The following is a 16,085-nucleotide window of genomic DNA, read 5'->3' as shown; positions in this document are numbered from 1 at the left end:
ATGACAGCAGTCTGTTAACGTGACGTCATTAAGAAATAAGCTGTTGATTGGCCCGTGTTAATGGTTATCAGTCACCATTGCAATTGTCTCTGATATGCAGTCACTCGCCAATTCTGCCTTGTTTCGCATGGACATCGTGCACGAATCGATTTCACTTTCTTTGTTCGTTTTTCGATCGCCCAAGTTGAGGTAACTGCGTGTGGCCGAAAAACGCGAAATACTGATAGCCTCAACCCTTAGTTCTGACACTGATCATGTGTTTTGTGAACAAAGCAGTATACAGAGGAGGAGATGGCGCCTGTAATGGCCTGTAGGAAGGATAGCCGAAGCGAGAAAGAAACCGCTCTATCGTCTCCGAGCTCGAAGTGGGCTAGGGGGCTTTTACTCGCTCTAATAGTCAACTGCAACTTGGCGTTAAAGCAGTGGTGTTCAGCCAGCAAGTGTGTTCTAGCCGCAACGTTATCAGCAACTGCTTACACCTGCTTCGATCTGCAACATCATCTCTCTTGCAGGCGCGCGTGATTCCATTGATTCGTAGCTTTTTACGGTCGTACAGGAAACAGCGGGTTGTTGCAGCCATAAGCAGATCTTCCTTGAACGACAAAATTGCAGAGCCTTATGTCAGATAGGGCTGATAATGTGCGAATAAATGCTGTAACTTAGTTCAGTCAGAATTCGAACACATGCCGGTACAGAAACTGGGCATAAGAGGCTATAGGCGTTGCGCACAAGAGGGCACGGGGGCGGCTACCCCCACCCCCCCCTAATCACCTAGAATACAGGGGGGGGGGAGCAGAAGGCTGCCCCATACGTTGAATTAATAAGGGGGGGGGGTGCTACGGTGAACCTTCGGCACCCCCTCCCCCGAAAGCCAACTCTGTGTACGCTTATGTGACGAGGCTGCTGTGGATGACATGCTCAAGCTGTAGTCATGTTACATGTCACAAGCTCAAGCTGTAGTCATGTTACAGGTGGGAATCCCAAAAAGGAATAGCATCGATGACGCTTACCGAGAGAAAGGCGTCTCGTGCTGGGACGTAATGACGCGTTTCCGGTACCTTTTGTTTGTTTTGTGAACCGGTGCTGTTTATGAGTCCCAATTCTGTTAATGAGAAAAGCATAGTGAACGCGCTTTCAAGAAGATTGGTGGGGAGCTTGCTTAATACAGCGAAGCGTTCACCCAAAAAAACGCAGCAGGACAGTTTTGCACGGCCGAATCGTATGAGTTGGGACGCCATAAATGTAATGGCTTAAGGAAAACTTACATAATGAGATTCAAGAAACTGCGCGGTATTAAGAAAAACGTGACACGGGTGCTCCCATAATTATGCGGCTCATATTTCTTGACAAATATGAGGTCATAAAAATGTCTCATTTGGAGTTAAAAAAAAAAAGAAGGAATTACGAGGTTATAGCTCTGGCAGGGAGTGGGAGTACAGTTCTCTTTATTGCGAGGTGGTTCTTAATAAGCGCAATATCAGCTAGCGTCCATTTCGACACCAAGCATCAGTTTCTGGTGTTTAAGGAGACGACATTCGGGCTTTATCCTTAAGCGACTGTAACGAGGATTACACGCTTCGCTTCGACGGCACACAATTCTCCTTTTATTCCGCATGCATGAATGTTTGAAAAGGTCATTTGAAGGCGCTCCACTGCTGTTCTTTTTTTCCTTTTTGATTTGTTTGTTTTTGAGGGATGCCGTATTTGTTTTACACTTCCCTGCTTTTCTAAACGTCGTGGGGTCAAACACCGGCCGTGGCGGTGACATTTCGACTGAGACGAAATGCTACAGGGCCGTGTACTTAAAATTCCTGCGCAACCTAAAAAATCCCAGGTGATCAAAATTTTTAGGGCCCTCCAATACGGCATCATTTATTAGCATATCGTGGTTTTTAGGATGTAAGACCCTAACAATTATTATCGCTTTGCACTTCACATGGAGCACGTGAACTCCACTCAAGAGATCAAACTATAGGAACAGTTTCGTTGTTACGAGTAGCCTGATGCGAAAACAGCTGTTGATGCTAATAAAAATGATATCAAGAATATAATGATTACAACAACAACAATAACAAGAATATTATTAATAATAATACAAAGAATAACAACAACAATGCAAACACGAACGCTGGTACTTCAACGCCTCACGTTTTCCTTGTTGCTTGCAGTTCATTATTGAAACTTTGAAAGTGCTAAACCAAACATTCCTCGCGTTAGATTGTTTAGATGCGAAGCAGCTCTTTCACAAGCCTGTGTAACGTTGTCCCTCCGTACGAAGGCGCCGCGTGCCGCAGGTGTTGGCGCGGTGCCAAATAGGACACGCCACGCTGCGCGTCGCGTCATGCTGCCCTCGCAGCACGCGCGACTTAACTTTCTCCCTCGCCTGTCGCGCCCTCGCTGCGGCGCCCGCAGCTGCCGCCTCGTCTGTTCGCTCGCAACACCTGCCGCGACCTCCGCTCGCTACACAGCCGTCTCGTCGAATCACGCGCAATAAACCTGACGCGCGCCTAACGTATACGTATTGAAACATGTCTGTACGTGTCACCTACAAGACCTACGCCAGCCATCACTTCAAACGAATCTTCCAGCGGTCACCGCAGCTCTCACGTTAGCGCCGTTCAACCCGTGACGCCACCCGTGCGCAACGCTGCCGCTTCATCAGGGTTCCCTTCGGGGAGATGTTCCAAGTTTTTTCGGTAAAGTTTCTTTTTTATTAATGCGATAGCATTTATATGGACACTATCGGCTGGATTTTGCCGCCGGCGTCGACGTCACTCACCTTATATGTATACGTGTCTATATATATGAAAATGCAAGAGAGAAAAAAAAAACCAGAAGAAAACTCCGGCGCGTGGAATCAAACTTGGGCCCTCTGAATTGTGAGTGCGAGGCGTTAACCACTGAGCCACCGAGAAGCACATCCTTCACCGTTCAAACGGCAAGCTATTTATATCTACCACTTACCGCTTCTTACGGGCATCTCGGGGCGAATTGTGGTGTTTTCCCAGCATTACCAGCAAGATGGCGCAATGAGCTCGCGTCACCACGGCGGCACGCGCTCTAATCTCCCACACGTATACTTTGCCCCGCTTAGAGGAGGGGAGCGACGCTCTCTCGCCGCACTTATCTCGCGGTGGGGAGAGGGGAGGACCGTACGTCTTGGCTGGCCTCGGGCTTTACCTGGAACGATTCTGTTGTAGATACTGGGCGCAGAAAGGCCACTGCAATTTGCAGTCTCCGTTTGCGAAAAGCGTGTGCTTTTCAGACACAGCCAAGTAACAACGATACACGTATTCACGTGCATCTGTACCTGTGAGTACGTTTCGTGCGTCATTTGTGCGTGAGAAACGTGGGGCACGTTTTGAGCTGCTTTCCATTCTGTGCGTGATCTTCAAACTTGTTGCTATCGCGTTCATTGCTTCGCCTTTGCGGCAAAGCTGTGACGTTATTTCTTATTGAACAGTTTATTCTCAGTCAACTCGTTCTGTTCATAATTGGTTTTTGTCCCATTTATCAAAACTTTCTTGTCTCTAGTTAAGGTACCTTTTCTCTGAGCGTTTAAAAGGGTGCCTGGTAAAAGAAGAAGCAAGCATCCGAAAAGTGGCAAGAACGGCTTACAAAGGATGTGGTGTGTTCTGTCGGGATGTGGCGCTTCGAATCGATCTCAGACTCCGGCGTTTAGGCTCTACAGTGAAATCCTCCCCCTCTCTTCTTATCATCTTTAGCTTCCTTTGCTGTCTCTAATCATGTGCTTTCCTCATTTTTTTTTACTTTCCTTTTCTTCATTTCTCCGGTCTTAACTTACGCATCTTTCTCTCCACAGTAGCGTTCACTTTCTTTCCCTTTTGCTTATCCATAGCGTCCTCTTGTCTCTTTCGATGTTTCTTTCTCCTTTCATCTCTCTATTTAGCTTGCTCCTTTATGTCTAAACGTTTATCTTTCTCTCTACAGTAACATTCTTTCTCGCTTTACCGTCGTTTTATCTTAAACTTTCCCTTCTTTTGATCTCCATCTTTATCTTACTCTTTTCTGTCTCTTTTTCTGTGTATACTAGCACTATCTCTCCCTTTTTTATTGTTAGCTTCCTCTTCTCTCTCTGTTATTTCTCCTCTATCTCTCCACCTTTAACTTCCTTTTCTATTTTTTTATCTTTAAAACTTTCTCCAGAGTTGTGTTCTTCATCTCCATTTTTTAGTCTTTGGCTTAGGCCTCGTCTCTCTCTTCGTTTCTTTAGCTTCCTCCTCTTCCTTCCTCAATTTTTTTCTTTTTCTTGTTTCTGCAGCTTTATCACCCTCCTCTACCTTTCTATATTTGTGTTCCCATTCTCTTCTTTTCTCAATCTTTTCCTTCTCACTCATTCTCTCTCAATCTTGATCTCCCTCTTCATCCAGTCCCTACAGCAGTCCTCTCGAAGCTCGTCGAAGAAGCCATTTACCGCTTCGTCATTTCTCTGCCTATCCTTTCTTTATTCCTGTCTACTTCCTGCACTTCCCCAGTTTGCTTCCGTTCCCCATGGCCGTTTCGTCACGTGCTTTTCTTCCCGCTCATAAGTTTTGCACGAGCATCTCGGATCCAGCTGACTTCGTGACTTCCTGTCCTTCGACTAAAATGCCGACTTATATACGTTCGCCTCTCTTCACCTTAGATTATTTTCTTTTTCGAAATGGTGTACACACGTTGTCCGCGAAGAGAGCTGCTCATTCGTTTTGTTTGTTTTGCTTTAGACAGAGCAAAAGCAGATAGGCTGAATCTTTGGCAGTTGTTCTCTTTGGGCAGCATCTTAGGTTAGGCCAGCGAATTTTGCGCAGTCTTGCAGTAACCTTAGCGACAACTTATCGGAGTTGGTGGAATGCTATCTGGGACACCGCTGACTTGGTGACTTCCTGTTTTTCGACGAAGGTGCAGGCGCCCCGATGTTAGTTCTCTTATCTTAAATGGAAAGATGGGTTAAGGGTTGTCTGTGAAGAAACATGTACGTGCTAGCCTCTCTTTTGTTTAGTTTGTGCTACGCTGTGAGAAATGAGAAGAACACGCATGACTCCTTTGGGTGAGTGTTAATCGTATAGGACCCTGTTTAAAGGGACGCGCTAACTCTCTTGTGGGTCAAATGACTCGCGAAAGAGAGTATTGTGATCGTCAGAGAGGATTGACGTGTCATTCTAAAGGGAGCCGTTTACGTGGTTTCCGTTTAGCCCCGCTTTCCATGAAGCAGCTACGCTGAGTGAATGCTGCTGGATGCTGCAGAGTACTACCTAAACTTACGTGAGCTAATGGCATTTAGCGGAATAGTAGTATGCGCCGCTTAACGTGGACGCAAATTATAGCCCTGTGATTGGTATACGCATAGTGCGAGACGACGCCCATCGCCGGTAGATGACACGGTCGCTGGTAGAACCTAGCTGTCTGTAGGGTCAATTCAACCCATCCCTGCACAGTCACACATACTCCACTTAGCGTTTGGTCCTGTCTGTTCTTCCCCCGTTTTCGTCTGTCACGCTGTTCTGCACTAATGAGTTATGAAAACGACAGTAAATGGAGCGAAGGAAAATGCAGAGCCATTATGCGAAGTCCCTTAATGGCAGTGTAGTGATATAAATGTAAACAAATTAAAATGGATGGAAAGACACCTTGCCGCTGACGGGGACATCACAAGCCAACCTCCAGAGGACGCGTCCTACGCTCTGCCCAATCAGCGGTGGAGGCCGTACATTTTATTGGATATTTGGTACACGCGCCGTCATGAAAATACGAGTGACTGTGCGAAAACAATGCCACGTTATATGAACACCCAATAAAGTGGTCTGTAGGACGACCACGGCTAGACCTCAACTGGTACAGAGTATCGGAAGCGTTACCGGAAGGTCGTAGGTTCGGTACATACCAGCGACAACCTGTCTTTTGGTCTACTTTGATTTCTTTACATTTATGTTATAATAACTGCGCTTCACCGGTTATATCAGAACCATTATTGATCTCCTTTCACGTTACGCTGGTATCGTTTGATATGTGCGCGTGCGGGCGTCTCTATAGTATACGTACCCGTGCTTTTACGTTTAATCATTGCGTAGTATGCTTGATACGCTCGAGAGCTAAGGAGATCCGGTGCCTTACTTGAGCGCCAACATCTCTTTTTACATGAAATCAATAACAAGAATTTCTACATTGCAGTTACAGAACTCTAAATGATGTCCCCTATACTTCACTTGGCTTCATTGTTTGTCTACTTAAATTTAGGTTCCCAATTCACAATAAATAACCCCAGGTGGTCGAAACTCCTGGGGTCCTTGATTACGCATGTCTCGTATTTATACGGTGGTTTGGTACGTTAAACCATGACAAATAATAATAATAATAATAATAATAATAATAATAATAATAACTGTCGGTATTATTAGATTGTGTCCAACGAAGAAAATGAGCTCTTCATCCGTTCCCCTTCCTTCCTTCCTTCGTATACTCATGGCGGCTGGATGACGAAGAGCACTTTTTTCATCCAGCGGCCGCGATGTACAACTCCAACGTGCAACAGTGCTGCGCGCACGGCGCGTTCGCCGCCGTCGTACAGGCGCGAAAAGTGCAGTCCGTGATTTAGCTGCGGCGACCGGACCCGTTTATTGGCTACATCCGTTCCACCGCGGCTGAGACGTGGCCGTCTCTTCCGCCGACGCGCGTCGCAGCGTGCGCGGGCGCAACGAGCGTCTCTCTTATAACAGGGTTAAACGAGACGTTCGTTAAGTCGGCCGGCATGCCACTCACTGACTGCCGCGTTCGGCAATGCGGCGCCGAGAGTTTACATGCAGTTGGCGAGGGACGTGCAGAGTGGAGAGCGTGCGGATCTCAAAGCAGAGCAGCGCCGCGAAACCCATGTGCAGTCAGCGGCAGAAGTTTAGAAACCGCGAGACACAAAAGAAGGCCTACAAATATTTTTCGTTTCTCGGGCACACAGCCTGGAAATTAGATTTCCGGTTCATTCTATAGAACGCGGACGCGTGGACCGGTCTTGGTCTGGGAGTCACTGCGCTAACGAAGACAATTGAATCCATTTCTGTTTTCAACACGTCAACTGGGGGGGCCTCTTTCGAACGACGTTGTGGGTCACGCGAGTCGTATAGTGCAGTGTTTTGCTGTATATCGGCTGCGCCTCGTGGTCACTGGAATCCTTGCTGTGTAATTTCGTTACGCCGCGTGAATTTCGTTCCACTGCGTGCAAATTAGTGACACCGCGTTACACAGAGACCACGTGGCGTGCGCGGAGGGTTATGCATGCACGACGCTTCCATATCGTTGCAGCGTTTCATGAAAGCCCTTATAGTCTCACGACAGCTGCATGGTGTCAGCAATCGCGTACAAGATTCGTTGCGACGGCGTTTCTGATCTCCCGCACGTCTTCGCTTTATATTAAGTGAAAAGACAAGGTTCCCTGCTGCTGAACGGCAGCAGTTGCGCCGCCACATCCTCGCGATGTCACGCTCTTAAGCGAAACGTTCACGTGACGTCAGCGATTACGCTATTTTGTTGTACGACTCGGAGGTCCCACTGCGCGCCCACAGATGGAGTTGGGCGCACCTTTTTTTTCCTACTAGCCTTACACCACGGTGGCCCCGTCGATTACGTTAGTGTACATACCCCCCGCCCCTATGAGAGTACTGCAAAAAATATTTAATAGGTGTTGCAAAATATCTGGCTGATGGTACCACTAATACGATTAATGGACATGAAGTGAGAGAAAGAGAGGTATGGAAAGGCAGGAAGGTTAACCAAGAATATGTATGGTCTGGTACCCTGCACAGGGGGAAAGATAAAGTAGCTTAAAAGGAGGCAGAGAGTAGAGAAATGCACAGAATGATGAACTGATGAGCATGAAGAGATCAAAAAGATAGCACAGCACAATTCTAAACAGATTGAATCATTTCAGTACGGATATCTAAGAAAGTTTGAAAGTGATTTTGTTGCATACACTTCACTGGTAGAGTTTGCTCCTGGCCCTCGAACGCCTGTTAGCTCAAAAGATAGCGAATCAACGTATCTAGGTGAACGCACGCTGCACCGAAATACGAGCGCATACGTATAGTATATAAAAGTCGCGACAATGCCAATGGCCCCGCGGAGCTATAAGTGGCGGCACTGTCTCTTTTCGTCTTGCGTCTCCAGTCTAGCCAGTGGGACGTAAGTGTACTACGGACCTCAGAATAGAAGACAGCCCAACCGGGACGGAGTTCAGAAACCGGGTCGTCTTCGTTGTCCTCGTCGCGGGGCCTTAAAACCACTTGGCAGCGATCCCACCATAGGCTCGTCAAGCCGTAGAGCTCACGTACTCTGCCCCTGTATACTTCTACTACAGAAAAAAAAAAGAGCAGCATCCTGGTTCGGCGAGGGGGGCCTGTTCTCCTCCAAAGGCGCAGCGAGTGCAACTCTCGACAATCCCGGGTCCGCTTTACGGCTTTCATATACTCGAGAGTTTCTCAAAGTGCCCGATGGTTCGCATGTGCGTTCGGAGTCCTTCTTATAGTAGAGCCGCTGGTGGAATTACGGTATATAACGAAAAGCCTCGAAAGCTACTCTTCTGCGTCCTAGCGCTAACGACGCTGTATGGCTGGCTGGATGTAGTTTGCGGAAAAAATAAAAGAAAGAACGAGACGTAAAATCGAAAGGACAGAGCCAACATTGTTTATCTCGTTTTCTCAGTTGCAGAGTAACATCGTAAGCGAGAGGAACCGCCACCGACACTACTACCTCCTCCACTACTACTACTACTACTACTACTACTACTACTACTACTACTACAGACAGACACACAGACTACGACAGACAGACAGACAGACAGACAGACAGACAGACAGACAGACAGACAGACAGACAGACAGACGGACGGACGGACGGACGAACGGACGGACGGACGGACGAACGGACGGATGCTTCGCCCCATCTCACCATCGTTCCCTCCGTGAATATGCTGTGATCCTTTTTCTCGTTTTCTTCTGCAAGTTACGCCTGACTCAGGACAAAGTTAGACTATAAGAAGAGCTTCGCCCCTAAAGCTACGAGCCCAGTACACGTGTACGAGTAAGTACTTTTAATGCGCATTGCGCCTATTCAAGCGCGACGTCAGGTGTGCTGCTTTATAGCAATGATTGGCGTGCAGTTTGCCTATAGTATGCGGCACCAAATCATTGCCGTTCTATTTCGCAGGCCAAATGCCAATAATAGGGTATATTACGACTCACGCGTGGATGCACGGACCGCGCACATCTCGTAGAATTGTAGTTGCCTTCTATCGCGACGCAAAGAAATGTGAACGGCGCGGAATGCGTGACTTTCGACTTAGAGTATTCGAATTGCGACGTGCCTTGACTATCGCTAAAGGCGAATCTGTGTTTGTAACCGGCGTCATCGTAGCATTATAAGTCTTGCTCTGGCTGGCTCTTTCACGCCGCGTCTGTGTTCTGAGTGTCAGGCATGATTGGAAAATGGTATACACATGCGGTGGTTGGGCACAAGCCGGAAGAGGATGCTAGCGCTAGTAGATGCCGGCTTACCGCACAAATTCTGTTTTGCGAAATTCGAGGTATGCCGCAGTTCGACTGGGTCCAAAGCAACGCTTACCGCTGTCGCGTTTCTTTTCATCGCAAAAGTACGTACCTGATGAATTTGCTTCGGCAATCCGCAATGCACATTGTGTAGACATTCTGTACTGTCGAGGAAGGTCTTCTCGGCGTTTGACACGAAAATAGCACGAAATTCCAAGAGAGGAAAAGCGCGAAACATGCTTACAGCTGAGATCGGGTTGTAAAGTTACGCGTTTTATTTGCGGAGCGTCTGCTCGCGTGGTAGTGCAGGGTGTTGCTACGCCTTGTTTGCAACAGATGGCGAGACGCGCATATTCAATATGGCTGCACTCACTGAGTTCGCTGAATCGCTGTGTTCTGGTGTAGAGACCGCGCGACCGCTCAGTCGCAGGCCTGAACCACTGAGCTTCTCTGGTAGAGATCAGTGCCGTGAACCGTGCGAGCTTGCCTTGATGTATGATGTCATATTCCTTCGCGATAGATCGGTAGCGTAGAAGCTGTGCATAAAACCTCTTAATCTGGGATTTTCAGTCGCGTCATCCGAGCACCGCTCGAGTTTCCTCGTGGTGACAGTTATTGCCAAATTAATTTTGACCGTAAATCAACTCCTACTACTTCTTTCATTCGTTGGGTTAGGTGCACTGACATTAAGGCCACACGTATCGAGCAACGTGATTAGTGATTTAACTGTACTATGTGATTTAAATATCTGGCAGTGCTGATAAGACGATTAAATCCATGCTTATACTTTGGACATATCCTGTGGTCTTAAACAATGAGTAACTGGTGAGGCGTGATCAGTCAACGCGGAATTCAATGTTAGCTGTTGACTACAGCGAGTTCGTCACCGTCGTGCTCTTTTCCCAATTTTGGAGGGACTGTATAAATAAATACTATCTGTCTTGTCGGACGAACTCTTCTTTTTGGGTGAGAAAGAATTCCTTCGACACTGGTCCTGCCCTTTTGTGTTCGTCTGCGAGAGACGTGTAGAGCTTTTCAGGCCTGCCTGGTTTTAGTAGGTCAATCTTTGTTTAGTACTCGCACAAACACCTTTTAAATACTATGTAAATACCTATAATATAGATCTGTACATTTCATTTGTGTGTTCTTCGTTTACCAGGTATTGTACATATGCAACCATATTTTTTTTTTGCAACAATTCTTGTGTATCTGTGTATGTTGTGTTCCGTATACATATGTAAACATACCTTTTTGTAACAATTTTTGGTGTGTCTGTGGATGTTGTGCTCCGTCGTGATGTTCTGTTGGATTGTAATTGATGTTCACTGTTCGTGAGAATAAATTTTTCTAAGCACTACCGGGTGCGACATTTTATAAGAATAGTAAAGGACCAATTACTCTTTATCGTTAAACACAGTGTATACATACATTCTAACGAGAGTATGCTCACTTCACAACGAGGGATGGCTTTATGCTCCCCATAGTAGAGTACCAACTACTCTAAATCATTACCGCCTTTTTCTGAACACACAAGGAGTCTAAACTGTTAACCACGTTTTCTAAACACAATGCCTGTTGGGCTCAAGGGACGGCTTTATGCTTTCCGACAAGTACTCTAAATCGTAAACCATTTTGTCTAAACACACAAGTCAGCAGAGGTTCGTTGGGACAGCTAGCCGCTCTCTCATAGTTGAGTAAGAAGTACTGGAAATCGCTAACCATTTATTCTAAACACTTCAACCGAACATATTAATAAAGACCGCTCACTGTTCTCTTCTATTGAGTACGAAGTACTCAATATTGTTGAACACTTGTAGGGGCGAAGCTCCTTAAGCCGTGGGTCTGTACATCCATGTCTTTCTTGGTACGTCACCGCCTAGTCACGTACCTGGTCCTCTGTTTGTCTGTCCATCCGTTCGCATATGCTGAGTGAGTCTCTTGGTACGTCACCGCCTAGTCACGTACCAAGAGACTCACTCAGCATATGCGAACGGATGGACAGACAAACACAGGACCAGACAGGCAGACGGACGGATGGATGATTCGCGGTTTACTGATGAAATCCTTCGAAGCTTCGCGTAACTCATCATCATTCACTCCGTGGATATGGGTGAATGGACGCGAAACTTGAAAAAGTCCTTAGGTGCACGATTCAACGTGCAGCGGGCCTCTCCCACGTTAAGACACTCAGGCCAAGTTCGACTACCGCATTGTGGGCCCTTTGGACCGCCTACAGCTGACATGCCGCAATTTTTTCTTCTAAACGCACAGTCTTCGTACCTTAGACTGGAACAACTTTATGCCCTCCCATAGTATAGAGTACTAAGCACTCTTAATCAGTGAACACTTTTTTATGAACACACAAAATGATATTGTGTTGTGCTTAGTCGTTTGGGTATTGTGCAGGCACGTGTTATGTAAAATTGTTTCCTCCGAATTACGTCTAAATAAAAAAAAATTGACGGAAAATCCACGAGGTGAATGATGATAAGATGAGGACCAGACAGGCGAAGCTCCTGGAAGTAATTCCGTGAAATTTTCCTTCATCAATTTCCCCGATAAAATAAAACCATTGCTTTAGAAAACACCAGGCGTCTTTCGTTAAGCAGCTGGCGTCTCCTTTTTGTTTTGCTGTGGAAACATCTGGCGTCTTTTTGTTTTGCTTTTAGAAAACATCTGACGTCTTTCGTTGGTTTACTTCATCAATGAACGACGTTTTGAACAATTTTTTTTATTGTTTAATCACGCACAGGATAAATCTTACCAGGCACTACCTTGGAGGTAAACAATGGCTGCTACTGGGAACGAGAGACAGCAGAAGTCGGCTTTTAACACTTCTACTTCTACTAACGTTTCCTACTGGAACATGCCAATGGCTGCTAACGGGAATGAGAGACAGGCGCATTCGGCTTTTACTTAACGCGCACGCCGCGAACTTTTTATTGTTCAACAAAGCACAGGAGAAATCTTCCACCGGCACCACCTTGCAGGTCAAAATGTAACACTTGTTACACACTACGACTACGACTACGAGGGATGAACGGGTGCCGCTTTAAGGAGTTTCGCCCCTACCTTCACCAATTCTTGTAAATTCTGTACATATATCATCATGTACATTGTCCATATTGTGATTAGTGCATTTATGTAGTGTATGTACAGTTATTAGTTCAATGGACTATGGACATCCTACGGACTTGGACACGTTTGTTTAAATGTGTAATGTATGTTGTGCTTTGTCTTTTGTTTGTTATTGTGCCTGTTATGCAGACGCTTGTCCCTTAGGTTTGTTGCGTCCCATGCGAGAATAAACTTTTTCTAAACACCTAATATTTCTAGACAGTCATTAAAGGCGCCTTACGGCTCTTCGCACGCGCCACCGTGTTGCACTCGAAATACGCTCTTCTCGAAATACCATTCCCCGGGATAAAGCTGCACAGCTGCGCGTCGCACTTGAGCTGTTCTAAGGTATTAATCATTTATTGTTGTTACAATAATCACAGCGTTTTTCGGCATTACAAGTGGGGGTGGGGGCTTGTAGAACAATACTGACATAGCCAACCAAAAGCAGGTGATTGAGCAAATCTACACCTGCAAGTCACCAAATGCGCAAAATAAAAGCAAAACAGCAAAAAGGAGTATATTAAAGACCATTCGTAGAACACACGGACATGAGCTCAGACGTGTCGCTCTCATACAGCCGCGGCCACGCCTGTGTAGAGCGCGCGAGGAGCCGGTTTTCGCTCCGCGGAATGAAACCTCGAGGCAGTTTCGGGCTCTGATGTAGCCAGCCTGACAGCTAGGCCGCACATGCTTCTGATACAGCCCTTCAGAGCCCGAAACTGCTTCTAGGTTTCTTCCTGCGCAGCCAAAACCGGCTTCTCGCGTGCTCTACACAAGCGTGGCCGTGGCTGTATACATTTTAGGGGGCGAAGCTTCCTATGGTCTACAGCATTTTTCTAGTGAAGTACACATAATCAGTTTTTTTTTCTCACATTTATGTCCACGCGCGAGGCATTGTACCACGTTGTAATCAAATTCAAATCATTCGGCATCGCAGTGCCTTCGTGTACGGTATGAATAACCTTATATAATACGCTGTCTTCTGTGAACATTCGAAGTCTATACAGTACATGCCACAACAAATGTCATTCATGTAGCTAAGTAAAATAAGCGGTCTCAACACCGACCCTTGCGGCACACCTGTAATAACGTCCACTTGATCGGACTGCATTCCATTTTAAACTACCATCTGTTGTCTGAAGTTCAAATATGCTTTGATCCATTCATATGGTGGTTTTAGGACGTCAAACCCTACATATTAATCAATCAATCAATCAATCAATCAATTCAATAACAAAAGAGTTTTGTTCCAGGACAGCGTCTAAATTAGTAGTGAGTGAGATACTAAACCAAACGCTTTACGTAAATCCAAGTAGAAACAGTCAACAGCTTAGCCGTCATCCACCGCACTGGCCTAATCATCTCTAAACTCGGCCATCTGTGTAACACGAGAAAACCCAGGTCGTATTCTATGTTGATAATAAGGTGATAATAATGACTAGTGTTTCAAGTTATTCATAATGTTTCTAAAGAGGATGTGTCCTAGCATTTTACAGGTGATGCAAGTGAATGAGATCGTCTGGCATATAGTTTGACGCAATACTGCCCGAGCCAGACTTGTGCACTGGCACAACATAGGCAAGTTTCCGATCATCTGGCAAGAAACTTTCACTCGGTGACTTTGAGATGATGGCAAATAAGTATTTTGATGCAGAAGGTGCACACACAGAAAGTTAAGCAGATTGTCGGCCGTGTCGACCAGTTGCCTTTGAGGCACATATTTTTAATTTAAATTTCTCGATGCCCCACTGTTCAAAAACAACATCTTCTATTCGCTCTCTATTCGCACTGGTCTCTACTGAGAGAGAAGTGAACGTTTTATTTTTGAAACAGTGCCCCGAACAATGCCCGGTGTCACCCTGAGGCGGGAGAGCTCCTTAGTTCAGGAACCCTCTGGCTTCTACTGCCCTCTTGGCCTTGGCGACGAGTTGTTGTTGGTCTTCCAGATCCTCGAGGGCGAGCTTCGCCTCCTGCGTTTCGGTTAGGGCTTCGTTCGTCCGTCCTGCTTCATTATCAGTCGTGTGTTGTTGCAGATTACGTAATAATAAACGTGGAGTTTTGCGTCCCCAAAACCGCAATGTGATTATGAGAGACGCCTAGTAGAGGGGCTCCGGAAATTTCTAGAATCTGACGTTCTTTAACGCGCACTGAGATTGCACAGTGCACGGGCCTCTGCCGTATCACCTCTATTGAATTTTGACCCCCACGGCCGGGTTCGAACCCTTGGCCTTCGGCTCAGCAGCCAGGCACCCTACAACCAGTGATCCACCGGGGCGGACTCTGTGCTGTAATGGCACCGCCGCTTGAGCTGCCAGTAAACACAGAGCTGTAACATTAAGATGTGTGTCTTTGGCAATGTTGCTATAAAGCGGATTCCCTTCCATATAGTTCGAGTGGAGGTATAGCCATTGTGTTTAGAAAAAATATATTCTCACGGACAGTGAACATCAATTGAAATCCAATAGAACACCGCGAAGGCACACAACATGCACAGACACACCGAAAATTATTACAAAAAGATGTATTTACGTATGTACATTACATGGTAAACGAAGAACACACAAATGAAACGTGAATGTGTATATGCTACGTATTTACATGGCATTTCTGCGAGTACTAAACAAACATCAATCTACCGGAACCAGGCAGGCCTAAAAAAATCAGAGCGTATGCTCGGAGTGAATGATATTAAGTAGGGCGAAGCATCCGTCCGTGAGTTCATGCTTCAGTCCGTCGGTTCATGCGTCCGTCAGTGCAACCATCCGTCCGTCCGTGCGTGCGTGCGTCCGTCCGTTCCCACACTCGAAGCCGAAAAGGACTAAAGCGGGGTATTTCATTGGTCCTTTAGGGGACTAAATGGGCTACCACGAATTTTGAACCAATTTCGAACTAACTGCGGAAGAAGAAAAAACTGCGAAGGCTCAACTGTTACCCCCTAGCACTTACACTTGGTTTAAATGTTGGTTCAGTGGGACTAACAGTTCAACCGTCTGGACGAATGGTAAAAATATGGTGGTCCTGCACTTGTGGAGTAAATTTGATGTTCATTCCACTTTAAACATCACTGAAGAATGCAGTATATTCGTCATGTAACACACACACACACACATCTTCATGCACCAATTATTTCAAAGTAAAACACCGCAAACACTAACCACTCGCGCCACACTACAGACAATGAACTATCGGATATATGTATAGCACAGCATTTTGACCTCCCATGTAGCGCCAGCGGCCAACATTTGCTTGGCTTAAAAAACAATAAACGTTGATACCGTAATGTGAAAATTTACATGGGCTAATTCGTAGCACCGAAGCGCTCCGATCTTTTAATATGGATCCATCTAATCTTCAACACCCCTTCAGTCATAGAATATGAATTATCAGCTGGCGTTCCATCATGTCGGCCGAAACAATGTTCGTAGTGCTGGTGCACGA

General features: G+C 46.2%; 1 protein-coding gene across 3 annotated transcripts in view; it reads left to right on the top strand.

Annotated features, from left to right (window-relative positions):
• Positions 1-16,085, top strand: part of LOC119161551 (uncharacterized) — a 341,964-nt gene that overhangs the window by 187,524 nt on the left and 138,355 nt on the right. The gene's annotated exons all lie outside the window — the stretch shown is intronic.

This window comes from Rhipicephalus microplus, chromosome 3 (genome assembly GCF_043290135.1).
Source record: "Rhipicephalus microplus isolate Deutch F79 chromosome 3, USDA_Rmic, whole genome shotgun sequence".
In the NCBI taxonomy this organism is placed as follows: domain Eukaryota; kingdom Metazoa; phylum Arthropoda; class Arachnida; order Ixodida; family Ixodidae; genus Rhipicephalus; species Rhipicephalus microplus.
Note: the sequence above shows the minus strand (reverse complement) of the source record. Positions and strands in the feature narration are given on the sequence as shown.